Source organism: Ptychodera flava, chromosome 7 (genome assembly GCF_041260155.1).
Source record: "Ptychodera flava strain L36383 chromosome 7, AS_Pfla_20210202, whole genome shotgun sequence".
Taxonomy (NCBI): domain Eukaryota; kingdom Metazoa; phylum Hemichordata; class Enteropneusta; family Ptychoderidae; genus Ptychodera; species Ptychodera flava.
The window spans coordinates 31790830-31806243 of NC_091934.1; positions in this window are offsets into that span (position 1 = coordinate 31790830).

Genomic DNA, 15414 nt, shown 5'->3' on the forward strand with positions numbered 1-15414 from the left:
TGTATCGACGACCTTTGTAGATAGTCAGGTCTAAATATGTGATTTCTTGAGAGGAGCTTTCAAACGAAAATTTGAAAGTAGGATGCATTTTGTTGATGTTTGATATGAATTCATTGAGTTCGTGTTGTGTTCCCATGAAAATCAGGAAAACATCGTCCCTGAACCTCAGCGAGGTCGGTATTTGTTGTTTGTGTTTCTGTATTATTCTCATTTCTGTCTCGTAAAATGTAATATCTGCTATTTCCGGCGACGAGAGAGACCCCATAGAGCACCCCATATTTGCCGGTAGAATTCATCATTGAATTCAAATGTTTTGTTTTTTACGATTATTTCTGGCAGAGCTGTCATGTATTTCGTTGGTGGCTGCGTGATTATGTAATTGTTTGATGATCTTTCCTGATTTAATGCTCTGCCGACTGATTCAACTGCCTCATTATGTGGTGTGTTTGTGTACATCGAAATTACATCTAGTGTTACTGGTGTCGCATTGGCCGGAACTTTGATTGTCTCAATTTTCCGTATAAAGTCTGTTGTATCTTTGATGTATGTTGGTTATTTCTTGCCGATTTGTTTGAGAAAGTGGTAAATGAATTCTGATATGTGAAATGTTGGACCGGAGCAGCCACTTATAATTGGCCGTCCTACGAGCTTAGTTCCCGGTGGCGGCATTTTATGTATTTTCGTTATAAGGTACCAAAGTGGTGTTCTTATTTTTCTATTGACTGGATTCAAATATTCATATATGGGATAGTAAATGTGTTTTACATTTTACATTTCTTTGTGAGATTGTGTATGTCTTCTATTGTAGTGTTCGTGTCATCTGTTGCCAATTTTGTGTATATCGTTGACCGCTAAGTTGACGTTTGCATTCTCTTATGTAATCATCAGTGTTTAAAATTGCTGTCCTTCGTCCTTTATCAAACGGTTTGATGGTTATCTTCTTGCTTTTCGATAGCGTTTTCAACGCTATTTGTTCTGCATGTGTCATGTTGTTTTTTGTGTTGGGAATAGGTGTGTTAACAATAGCCAATTTTGTCGCTTCCAAATAATTTTCTAGTTTTGAGTTCTCAGTTGTATGTGGGATCCATTTTGAGTTTACAACCCTTTTCAGAATTAGAGCGCGAAGCCACTGCAGTGAACTGCAATAAAACTGCTTACACTAATTAGTTTCAGCTGTAGCCGTGGCCACTTTGGTGTTGAACAAGGCTACTTGATAAAGACCAAAAAGTCTGCTTGTACAAAGGCAAAACTAGCTCTGTCTGAGGCTCGAGTTGTAAATGAGAGTTTACGATTGGCACCCTGTGTTCAAGATTAAGATACAATGTAACATTACCATGCACTGGTCCATGTACAAATCTTTTTTATTTCAACTTCCCCAGACAAACTGTCTGCATGGGACATACAATGTTGTCGACTTTGCCAGCTGGCTACAGCTGAAACTAATTAGTGTGAGCAGTTTTATTGCAGTTCACTGCAGTGGCTTCGCGCTCTAATTCTGAAAAGGGTGTATTTTGGATGGGTGTTGTACGGTTATCAAAGATCATCAAACAATTACATCAAGCAGCCACCAACGAAATACATGATAGCTCTGCCAGAAATAATTTTAAAAAACAAAACATTTGAATTCAACGATGAATTCTACCGGCAAATATGGGGTGCTCTATGGAGTCTCTCTCGTCGCCGGAAATAGCAGATATTACATTTTACGAGACAGAAATGAGAATAATACAGAAACACAAACAACAAGTACCGACCTCGCTGAGGTTCAGGGATGATGTTTTCCTGATTTTCACGGGAACACAACACGAACTCAATGAATTCATATCAAACATCAACAAAATGCATCCTACTTTCAAATTTTCGTTTGAAAGCTCCTCTCAAGAAATCACATATTTAGACCTGACTATCTACAAAGGTCGTCGATACAACAAAAAGAACATTCTCGACACCAAGACACACACAAAACCAACAGATACATTCCAGTTCTTACAAAGAAACTCATGCCATATATCCGGCAGCAACATTCAAAGGTCTGATCAAAGGTGAAACATTACGATACATCAGAACATGCAACAACAAAACCGATTTTACACAGAAAGTCACACAATTTAGTGAAAAATTACAAGACCGACAAAATAAAAATACTGCAATTATACTGTGTCGCTCACATTTGATCAGAATTGGTACATACCAGTATGGGTACCAAAGATCAACAATAAATGTTGTTTCTATCTGTTCAGTGCAGGAAAATTCTATGTTTATGTTATGACAATGATTGCTGCACAGTACAACCAGAAAAACAACAAGAAATATTTAAACCAGAAAAACAAGAATGACAAAACTTTAGGTAATGGAAGTCAACTTTAGCAACACGCATAGCAGAAACAGCTAGTCCCTCTTAGTGTGAGCAGGTCTGTTAATATGTAACAGGTCATAAACAATGACAGGAAATGACTCAAGGTAAGTGGAGTAGCGTAGCCTGTTTCAGTCACTGGCATGCCACCACTCCTGTACATTTGCAGGATTTCCCTTTTTCTTACCTCATTTGCACATTTTTGACACTGACGTGTTCATTTGAACAACGTCACATGTCAACCCCTGCATCTACCTGTACACCAAATACTGAGATGGTAGCTTTGGCGGTATGGGAGCTTTTGCGTGTGACGGACATACATCCGCACATAAAAACCCACATACATACAGACATACAGACGCCACCGACTCACCATAAAGGCTCTTTTCGGTATTTATATAACATTACCCGGTCACCTTACGGAAAGACGTTCCTCATTTTTTTATCGCAATACCTACACAATATTCAATAATTGCCGTGTTTGATGGATACATTCATTGATAATCTTATGAAGATTCGGCGCCTTACGTGTTGAACTTGAGCGGAATCGTCAGAATTTAAGAAGTGTGTACAATCGTTCATTACCCTCTACTGCACATGTTACGGTGGCTACGCAAGAGCTGCACTTTCAACATCGCCCTGTCGTCACTATTTTGTAGTTTTTTTACCAAAATTGTTGTTTTGGTACTTGTCGTGTCATCATGAACAGGTTCATATATCAGATTTCAAAACTGACGCAAACTTTTACGCGCCTTTCCTATATGTCGGGAGGGATACTGTATACCTGTAAACCGGTCACCTAGACTTGCTATACGTTGGCACTGCAGTGCACTGTTGGCAATAAAGTCCCGACTTCAGTGCCTTTTTTTGCCTGGAAGTTCTCATATTCGTAATTTACCGGGGCACCTGAAATTGCGTACTTTTTTGTTTTAATTTCTTTTTAAACTTTTCCCTTCATGAAAAAGGTATCTCTACTAATAAGGAGCCAGATATTTTATGAAAATATGCATGATAACAGAGCTTGTGGAAGTGTTGCAATATTACCGGTTACTAGTCCAAATGACCGAATACTGGCCTAGCTCACCCGATTGCTGGGAGATCTCTTTCACTTTGACCTTTTTCAGTTTGACCCTGATTTATGATTGTTTGTAATTTCAGACTTCCAGTGCCAAAAAAACATGGCGTTGTTCTAGTATCGGAGTTGCCGATGAAGCGCGAGTGTCGTTTTTTATAAAAGTGACCGGATACTGGTCCAGGGGGTGTACATACGCTCACTATCGAAACAATCTTCCAAACACGATGGCTCACCATATTACTAATTAACCAAATGTGCAATGACTCCAATGAGTCAGAGGGAATATGTAGAGTAGCCTTAATAACATACTAACAGTTTTATCTATGAAATTATTGAACTCACGACACTAAGGTCCATACAAGCCATGATTCTGGCAAACCAACCTATCGCATTTCTATGCCTGACCGGTTTTATTTTGCTGTCGAAAGGAATTCGAGCGAGAATAGAGAACATTCAGATAAATTTTAAATGACGTCATACTAATACCGATGGCGCCACTTTTTTAGGCAAGTTTGAAGGCTCACCACTTACTATCCGCGAAATCAATTTGAGTGCCTATGGAGTATTCGCGCATGCGCGCTTAATGTTAATCATGAGATTCCGTATTCTTTACATTACAGAGGGACTGAGATTACAGTGAGTTTCGAAACTCGATTGCTTGATGTGCAGGTTGCTTTTTTATCATATTGCACGATAGATCATGTTCTGTTGTCCATGTAATATTGATTTTTCCAGCTATCGAATGTTCGAATTGTATGGCTGTACCATGCGTAATGCCTCATTTTGTGTTATGACAATTTGTTTGGCTGAGTGTACCACCATGCAAACGACACTAGTGTGGACAGACATATTGTATCACCTGAACCTTCAATTAGTCACTGCATGCTACTCATCAACCGAAGTAACACAGGGAGACATAAATACTTGCTGACATTAAAACAACGTGCAAGTAAATATGAATAATATGAATAATGTACACACCAGTTTAAATAGTTAAAGCAAGGACAGATTACAAGATTTTGATTGCGTGTAAATTTATATTAACAGTCGTATGAGCCTAACTATGTGTTTTGTTTCTGCATCTTTAAGGAGGTACGCTACCATTCCAAAAAATGTTGGGACATTCTTGAAGTTGACTTTTCTGAAATAATCTTTATGTGTACATTGCAAAGATATGAAAAAAATATGGGGTACCCATGCAAAATTTTTGAAAAAACACATGCCAAAATTGACAGAAACTACTAAATCTCCCATTTTGCGAAATTTGCACTTACCAGCAGAATCTTTATTCTATCGCAAAATATTAACAGATCCCAGTGTGCATACCACATTTTCGTATTGCCAGGACAGCTGAATTAGGACAATCAGCTAAAGTTTGTGATGCCTTGTCTTAAAAATTAAATATTAGACCCTAAATTTATCATTTAACTGTAAAATTAGTCTTTTTTACAAATATGAACTTCATGTAAATGCTGCACAAAATATTTTTCAAAATGTTAAAAAGTACAGCAATATCTTTCAAACAGACAGTGTTCTTTGATTTAGAAGCAAAAAAAGTTGGGGTCACCACGCAAATTTTCTTACTAAACAGCAAAAAGTGACGAAAAAAGGTGAATTTTGTTAGACCTGAGATTTGACCCTCTAGCTTACTGATATTATGTCAGAGCTACAATTGTTAATTATTCTCTGCTGATCTTTCAAAATAAAAATAACTGTCGATTTTTCAGTGCAAAAATATAATTTCTGTTGTTTTGATTCATAAAAACTTCTGTAAGAAATATTATAAGCCTTCACTGGCATGATTATTCACGCTTACCAGGTTAGGTAGTCTAAAAGGAACATTTACATCTTCTGGACAAAAGAGGGCGCCCTCTTATATAGAATGGTAGCGTACTACCTTAAGCACTGGTTTTCGAATAACAAAATGCTAGAATATTCTAATGTTCCTGGTGAAACTTGAAAATGTTGTTAAGCATCTAGAAAATTTGTCTGATTCTCAAGATTACTCGGAAAAATAAATATAGCTTTTAAAACGTGCTTTTCAATTTATGATATCGATGTCATCCGTCAAACGTTAGAGATTTAAGGCGATACCGAAGGATTCAAAGCGCGTTGGTTGCTATCGCTGGCAACGTTCCAAACGCGCACTTTTGCACGTGCAAAATCTTACCGTTCCGTTGTTTTCGATGGATTTTAGACTCCTGGTATTTTGAAAATACTCAAAATCTTTCAACTCTCTCAATTGTAAACCAATTTAGCTGACTTTTGGTAGGATTATTAAAGTCATACATGAGAATATAGATAAGCATGCGTTTCTAAAAGTTCCGGCCCGTTTATGAGATATCGCCGTAAAACCCTTCAAAAGTTTACAAAATGACACAGTAGATATTTTCCTGTTCAAAAATCGTTTGTACCTGAACAGATAACCTAATCCATGCTAGGGGTCTAAAGAGGTATCCCATGTGTTACATTCTGAAATTTTGGAAAATTGGGGCTGAAACGTTTAAAAATAGAGCTGTGAAAATGTGTATATGTGTGACGTCACTGACCAATAGCGCGACAAACTTGCGTCTTTTGGAATCGTATGGTTCTGTAAATCTTTATTATGCAAAGAAAACCATGAAAACTTTGTATTTTGATTGATTTTGGAAATTACCCTTAGCAACCGTTGCTTAGCAATTTGAATCCTTCGGTATCGCCTTAAATTACAAACATTGTCACCTTTCACAAATAACGATTTTATTATATAGGAAGTCTACTTCAAATCATGCAATTGGAATGTTAGCGCAATTGACTGCAACTGACATGCAGTAACTATCTAAACAATGCTCCCAGCACAATGGCTCACCATATCACTCATTAACTAAAAGTACAATAAGAGGTAATACGAAGGGTTACCTCGCAATTAAATATTAACAGTTTTATCTACGATATTATTGAACTCATAACACTGAGGTCCGAATAAACAGTGATTCTTGCAAACCAACATATTGCAGTTCTAAACGAGACCCTTTTTTTATTCTGCTTTCGAAAGGGAATCGAGCGAGAATAGCGAACATTGAGATAAATTGAAATGACGACGTACCAATACAAATGGCGCCACTTATACTGAGGCAAATTCGAGGACTCCCCACTTACTATCTGCAAAGTCAATTTGAGTGCAAATGAAGTATTCGCACATGCGCACTAAAATTTAATCAACATGTTCCGTAATTTTTACATTACAGTGAATTTTCAAAACTAGATGCTTAAAGCGTTGGTTGGTTTTTTTTTCAGATTGTATAATAGAGCATGTTCTGTTGTCCATGTAATATTGTTTTTCAAGCAGTCAAATGTTGTAATTTTATGGCAGTACCATGCGTAATGCCTCATTGTGTGTTATGTAAATTTGTTTCCCTCAGTGTACCACCAAACAACGCTAGTGTCAACAGATATATTATTATAGTATTATTGAATGCGACTCATCGACCAGAGTATCACAGGGAGATTCTACGGACTTGCAATTCTTTTGTTCACTGACAGCTTCAACTACTTGCTGACTTTATAACAAAGTGCAAGAAAATGGATAATCTGAATCATGTACAAGCCAGTTTAAGAAGTTAAGGCAAGGACAGATTACGAGAAGTTTATTGCGTGTAAATTGAAATAAACAGTAGCACTAGCCTAATTATGGGTTTTCTTTCTGCATCTTTAAGCACAAGATTTTCTGATTTTCAGAATGACTCTAACAAATAAAGCTAGTTTTTAAACATGCCTTGGCACTTGTCATATCGATACCATCCATCTTGCGTTAGAGATTTAAAGTAACAAAATTGTCACCTTTCAAAAACAGTGATTTTAACATATGGTATGTTTGATTCATGTCATGCAATTGGAATGTTAGCGCGATTGGCTGACATACCCTACATGCGGTAACAATCGATACACTCCTCCCGACACAATGGCTCACCATATCACTCATTAACTTAAAGTACAATGAATTTACCAAGTCAGAGATATTATTAAACTTATGACACTGAGGTCCAATAAACCGTGATTCTTGCAAACCAACTTATTGCAGTTCTATGCCTGGCCCTTTTTATTCTGCTGTCGAAAGAAATTCGAGCGAGGTTGAGAACACTGAAATAAATTTAAATGACGTCATTCTAATACAAATGGCGCCACTTATACCCAAATGTAAATTGATATACAAAGTCGCATGAGTCTAACTATGTGTTTTGTTTCTGCATCTTTAAAAACTGATTTTCGAAAAACAAATCGCTAGAATATTTTAAAGGTCTAGTGAAATCAACCTGGTTCTGCAGACAAAATAGCTTCCAGGGCCGGGGCAATACTGTTGCATTGGCAACAGAATTGCAACATAAAAGTACGCGCAAGTGTTAATTTTCTTGATACTTCTATGTGCGGTTTCTGTCGGGACCATTTTGCAGCACTTTGGCCACGCCCTCAGAGGGGTCTTGGTTGGTGCGCTCTGGCGTCACAACGCTGTTCTTTTACATCGTAAAGCAATCCAACGCCGCCTTATCTCTGCTCCGTATCTACCAACACAAGAAAGTAAGCCCTGTCTGTGATCAGTGCAACCTACGCACGCTAGCCTGCTGTTTCTCACCAGTACGGCAATCGAGGAGGCTCACGATATCACTTTTGAAAGCCATTTGATTTTCATTTCGAGCTTGATTTTGATTTTATCTCTCGAATTAAAATTGACTTCAGATTTCCTTACATTTTGGTTTTTGTTTTAAAGTAAGAATCATTTTCACTCTTGAAAATAATATTTATTTTCATTATTTCGATTTTGATTTTGATTTTGATTTTTTCTCTCGATGAAAATTGACTTTGGATTTCCATTACATTTTGATTTTTCATTTTCATTCTAAAAATGAAATTAATTTTCATTTCGACTTAGATTTTTCTTTTGATTTTATCTCTCGAATGAAAATTGACTTTAGATTTCCTTTACGTTTTGATTTTCGTTTTAAAGTAATAATCATTTTATTCTTGAAAATGAAATTAATTTTCATTTTGAGTTTCAATTTTGCTTTTGATTTTATCTATTGAATGAAAATTGACTTGAGATTTCCTTTAGGTTTTGATTTTCGTTTCAAAGTCGGAATAATTTTCATTCTTGAAAATTAAATTAATTAAATTTCGAGTTTTAAATTTGCTTTTGATTTTTTTCTCTCGAATGAAAATTGACTTTAGATTTCCTTTAGGTTTTAATTTTCCTTTTCGAAAATTAAATTAATTTTCATTTCCAGTTTGATTTTCTTTTCGAATTTATCTATCGAATGAAAATTGACTTTAGATTTTCACTACATTTTGATTTTTTTAACAGTAAGAATCATTTTCATTCTTGAAAATAAAATTAATTTTAATTTCGAGTTTTAATTTTGATCTTGATTGTATAGCTTGAATGAAAATTGACTTTAGATTTCCTTTACATTTTGATTTTTCATTTTCATTCTTGAAAATGAAATTAATTTTCATTTCGAGTTTGATTTTCATTTTGATTTTTTTCTCTGGAATGAAAATTGACTTTAGATTTCCTTTACGTTTTGATTTTCTTTTTAAAGTTAGAATCATTTTTTATTCTGTAAAATGAAATTCATTTTCATTCCAAGTTAAATTTCGATTTTGTTTTTTTCCCTGCAATTAAATTTTGGTTTATTTTTCTGTTTAGTTTTGATTTTCCGTTGCAAAATGAAATTCATTTCAAATTTAGTTTTCGTTACTTTTTGTGCTAAATTTAAAGAGTTAAGCTCGTTCTGACTAACATAATTTGGATTTTTCGTTTAAACATTGAAATAATTTCCGTTTTTTGATTTTCATTTTGATCTTTACTCAGATTTTAACTTTGATCTGTTCTGAATTCATTTTGATGTTTGTTTCAAAAATTTCCACCCTTTTTCCCGACCCCTAAGGTCGCTAAAACCCCGGGAGGAGTACTCTTTATATTTTACTACGGGGGAATGCCTCCCAAGTCGAAACATCTAACCATGTATATTCCCATAATATAACCCGTCATTAGGGATTTGCTCGACAAATTTGTGGAATTTAACTTTTATTCTGTTGCATGTGAATGTTTTCCTATAGTATGGGACATTTGCTGTATGATCGACAAAAACTTCTGGTTTCTTCCGATAAAAAACCGACCGTGAAAAAATGACCCATTCAGGTGGCACATACGGTCCTCTTTTTGATAGGAGTAAGACCTCGGGCGGTAAAACTGCAGAGGTCATGACCAAAAGTAGCCGATTTTCACATATAATAAGTAATTTTCTGCTCCATTTTTCTCAATATGAATGTATATGCAGCTTTGTTTTTATTTTGAAATAATTTTTATCTCCATTAAAAAATGATTTTCATTTTGATTTCGATTTCGATTTGCAAATCAAAATCGTTTTTCGTTTTGATTTTCATTTTCGTTTTTCAACCTTCCAACCTTTTAACCTTAGCCTAAAGTCAATTTTCATTCGAGAGATAAATTCAAAAGCAAAATCAAACTCGAAATGAAAATAAAATGGCTTTCAAAAATGATATCATGAGACTTTTCGGTTGCCGTACACCAGCAGACTCTCCTGCTAGCGTTACGTCCGTTGGAGAATATTGCTTGACCAAAAGAGTGAATCCATTGTGGACTTGTACCCCGGGAAGATCGTGCTCATGGCGCCTCCTAGTATCCGTGGATATACAATGCGTCACCACCACGGTCACTTGTGATTCGATACACGACAGCCGCAGTGTGGTATACACAATGCATACACCGGTCAACAACCGGAAGTGTTGATCATGTAAATCAATCGGCAAAACTTGTAGCTTTGGCTGGCGAAACCGAAATTTCACGTCAAAATTATAATTCGCTCGCGTGGGGAATCGTTTTAATACAATTTTTGCCACATTCAAGTTTTTATCGCTTTTTGCGAGTGTGGCGAGCGTTAACGTGAACTCTCTGTACGATACTAATTACATAAGTGGAAACCAGAGGTTACTCCCCCTGGGGAGCTTACGAAGGTGTAAAATACTTCCCGTTATAAGATATGGCGTCAGGCAAACATCGGAAAGGCGAAAAAAGTCGACTGGACAGAGTTGGGGGACACACCCACATTGCATTTTCCCTTTGCCATATTTAATAATCGCGCGCTAAATGATAACAGAAATAAATATAACTTTTCTACAGACCACCAAAGGTATTTCTGTCAATATTCAGCATGAGTGTTTAACTAGACCCTTAATATTCCTGGTGAAGCTTGAAAATGATGTTAAGCATCTAGAAAATCTGTCTGATACTCAGGATGACTCGGACAAATACATCTTGTTTTTAAACGTGCTTTTCAATTTATGATATCGATGTCATCCGTCAGAGATTTAAAGTAACAAAATTTGCCACTTTTCAAAAATAACGATTTTATCGTATGGAAGTCTGCTTAAACTCATGCAATTGGAATGTTAGCGCAATTGACGGACATAACCTACATGCAGTAACTATCGAAACAATGCTCCCAAAACAATGGCTCACCATATCATTCATTAACTAATAGTACAATAAGAGGTAATACGTGGGGTAACCTTTATAATATATTAACAGTTTTATCTACGATATTATTGAACTCATAAGACTGAGGTCCGAATAAACCATTATTCATGCAAACCAGTTCTATGCCTGGCCCTTTCTATTTAGCTATCGAAAGGGAATCCAGCGAGAATAGAGAACAATGAAATAAATTTAAATGACGTCATACAAATCAAAATGGCGCCACTTATGATGCTGAGGTAAGTTTGAGTGCAAATGAAGTATTTGCACATGCGCACTAAAATTTAATCAACATGTTCCGTAATTTTTACATTACAGTGAATTGACGAAACTAGATTGCTTAAAGTGTTAGGTTTTTTTTTCAGATAGCATGATAGATCATGTTCTGTTGTCCATGTAATGATGTTTTCCCGCAGTCACATGTTCGAATTTTATGGCAGTACGATAGGTAATGCCTCATTGCGTGAAATGTCAATTTTTCCCTAAGTGTAACGCCAAACAACACTTGTGTGGACAAATATATTGTTATAGTATCACCTGAACCTTGCATTAATGAATGTCACTCATCGACCAGAGTATCACAGGGAGATTCTACGAACTTGCATTTCTTTTGTTCACTGACAGCGTCAAATACTTCCTGACTTTATAACAAAATGAAAGAAAATGGAAAATCTGAATCATGTACTAGCCGGTTTAAGAAGTTAAAGCAAGGAAGGATTACAATAAGTTTATTGCACGTAAATTGATATAAACAGTCTCATGAACCTAAGTATGTGTTTTGTTTCTGCGTCTTTAAAAACTTATTTCCGAAAAACAAATGCCAGGATATTTTAATATTCCTGATAAAACTTCAAAATGTTGTTGAGCATCTAGAAAGTTTGTCCGATTCTCAGTATGACTCCAACAAAAAAGGCTAATTTTAAAACATGCCTTTGCATTTATGATATCGATGTCATCCATCATGCATTAGGGATTTAAATAACAAAATATGACGCCTTTATCCAAAATAGCTATTGTAACATATTGGATGTCTGCTTCCACTTATGCAAAAGGATCGTTGTTCAGTTGGCTGACATAACCTACGTGCACTAACTTTGGAGAAACCTCTTTGTCTAACAGCAAGCCAACATCTTCAGAAAAATCAGTTTAATTTACTTACCATGAAGTTATGTACGATTCACTTGCAATGCCAGAGTCCAAATGGCTTCCGTTAAATCAATTTCCAATTGATATAGTAAATCAAACTGTACCGTTTGTGAGAATTGTAATCATTAACCCATTACCATAGTTTGCTGCATGTTTTCGATGACATCACAAAGAAAGCAAGCATGCGCAGTGTCAGCTAAAATCCTCACCATGTTTAAAGAAATTTGTAAGAATCACATATTAGATTTGAAATAAATCATTCATAAAAGTTCCGTTTGAAATTTATACCAATCATTCTGTGTGCAGGATGTGGCTTCTATAATTTAAGACTATAAAAATGACTTAGTACTGAAAATCTCACATACAGAAACCACGCTACGAGTGTCAGATATTTAAACAGGAAATACCCCTACAAAAGTCGGATTATCATAAAACTATACAAACGTCAAAAAGCTATGCTACTGATTGGACGTGCCGTGTTTGGTCACAGAACCCATAATTTTGCCATGTTTCAGGCGTTCATGTCACTGAATCTTGCGTATGATGTCTGTGATATATATAGCGAATGAACTCGAGTCGAAAATACATGTAAACTGAAAAAATGTTCCGTTTTTTTGTCGGACAACGCACATGTTTTAATTTTTTCCCTGTACGACCATGTCACGATGGATATATGGCATTGTCCATTCTACGGCGCGCCAAATGTTTCAAAAATATTTATCGATTCAGTGCAAAAATAAACTGTCAATGCGGTCTCATTAGGAAGGAAATAAGTAAGAAAAGTATAATTTAAAAAAAAAGACAGAAATGTCATTTAATACTTCATTTTAACTTGAGAAAAAATCTTTTAAGCGTAATTAGGAAATAAACAATTTTCAACAATTTGAAAAAGTCAAACATCCATACTTATCGACATACATACACGTATGATAGTTCGCGTAAAAGGTGCAATGAGTGCTGATTTTACCCCCAAAAAATATGTTTTACAGTGGTACGTCCACAAATTCACAAGAAAATCACTAAAAATCACTATTACCACTCGGAAAAAATAGTACAAAAAATAAAAATGTGAACTACATACAGAAAATCATTATAAAAGAATCAGACAAAAAAGTCATGCATACATAAAATTATTTATGTACTTAAGAAAATTAAAAAGCACTACGTCTCATAATAAACGTATTATAGATAATCAAAATATAATATGAATCACCAGCCGCTTTGACAGTAAAGAGAGAAAATCGGAGAAAAAATTCGGCAGTGATGGCTCTAGACAAAAGTGGATCTCATCTACAAAAAATAAAATAAAATAAAATAAAAACGAAAAAAATAAAAAACGCCATGAACAAAATACAAAAAAACGCGTGGGCCTGTGGAAAGAAAAAACAAATGAGGACTCGCCACAGCAAAAAGAAAAAAAAGAAAAAAAAAGAAAAAAAAAACCGAAAAAAAAAAAAACCGAGCACTCGCCACAGAAAAAAAACGACAAGCCCGAAATTACAATTATTTTATTCAAAAAACTCATGGTTCACGTTTCCTTCGATCGATGAATCCCCAACAGCGGGGAATCCGATCACCACATACTCCAATGTTTGACGAAATATTAATTGAGCATTTCAGTGATAACGTGACATCTTGAAACCTAGCTCTGTTTGGCTGGGCCCTGCTCTACTTGAAACCATACTTGATGAAATGAAGTGGGCAATATCACCTAAAGAACGTCCAAGTTAACAGTGAATAGTTCCAGAGAGTCAAGTTAACTGAGACAATTTCAGGCAGTCCACAGGTCAGATCACGGGCGAGACGTACAACCCATGACCCTTATAGCAACACTGCGAACATATCGATGCCTTAGGCGCGGTATGGCATGGGAGCCCACTGCAGGCCTTCCACCGAGCCGCACTGTCATCGCCGTTTGGCCTACATTTCTACACAGTTTTATACGTGTGGTTCGATACATCGCGTTCAAATACCATAATAATAAACCACCTCGTTGTTTGGTAATTCCTCGTCTATCCTGAAAGATCACCCAAATCATGATAAATTGATACTTTTGAAGAAATCTACCGCGTGTTGAGAGAACGTCCATCGTTTTCTGTGTTCGACAAGACGAGCAACGCAACTGTACAAGCCTTTAACGACTACGAGTATGGCGAGAGTGTCCGGCTTTCGAAACGCTAGACACTCTCATTATTATACTCGCAGGGCGAGGCCGGCACATACACGACATGTCGATCCCAATTGCAGAAATCTTTATATCCACACAGTCCAATATGTGGAGCTACAATATTTGTGCAGTAGCCTATACATAGCTCTGGGTGGCAGGGCTGTGAGTTACCGGCGTTATACGGCCTGGCCGTATAACGCCGGTAACGCCTAGCCCTGCCACCCAGAGCTACAGTATACAGAGAAATAGCGGCTGCTTGATCAGTGTTTGTCAAGTCGGGCGCGTTCGCGTTCTACATGTACTAGTGAAAACGTTGCCTCGAATTTAAACGGAGTGTTTCAGCCCGAGTATTTTTGCCTTTGCCACACTCCGTTTAGAGGCTAAACCCACGGGATACGTGTGTGGTTCGATATATAGCGGCCGCTGCTAGCTCTGCATGGCAGGGCTGTGTGTTACCGGCGTTATACGGGAGGCCGTGTCACGCCGGTAACACAAAGCCCGGCCATGCAGAACTAGGCCGCTGCGCTCTGCGTTGTATGCAATTTCACTATGCATACCCACTGGGCGGCCGCTGTGTATCGAACCACATGTAACCGTGGGCTAGCGGCTAGCCATCGTTTTGTTGGGGTTTGGGCACAGACTGTCTATGGTTTGGGAGAGGCGGCCCTACACTTTACAGCGAGGGGATCGCTGGTTGCCTGCGTGTAGGCCTACTGTACTAGCGACGGGACCGCCGGCGCTGGCTTACCATCTCGAGTGTACATTGGAGCGAGGGGACCGCTGGCAGCCGAGAAGGGAGGACCGCTGGCAGCCGACGAACCACCACGAGTGTTTTGTCCACTTTTAACCAAAACTGGTAACTGTTTAATATAGAATGGGACGTGTCGGTAACTTGGACGTCCATGAGATGATATTGAAGACTAGAAGCTGAGAGTTATCGCTGAAATACCCCAAATATCTTGTCCAACATCGAGTGTGATATCCAAAACCCTCTGGCATTAAACTGTAACAATCATGACGTTGACAATTATTCAATTTTCATGTTGGGCTTTTTCTGCGGGGTGTCCACTCTGTTTCTTTTCTCGAACGGGCCTCTTTTTTTTTCTACTGAGTTTTTTTTTTTTTTTTTTTGGTAACCTCTT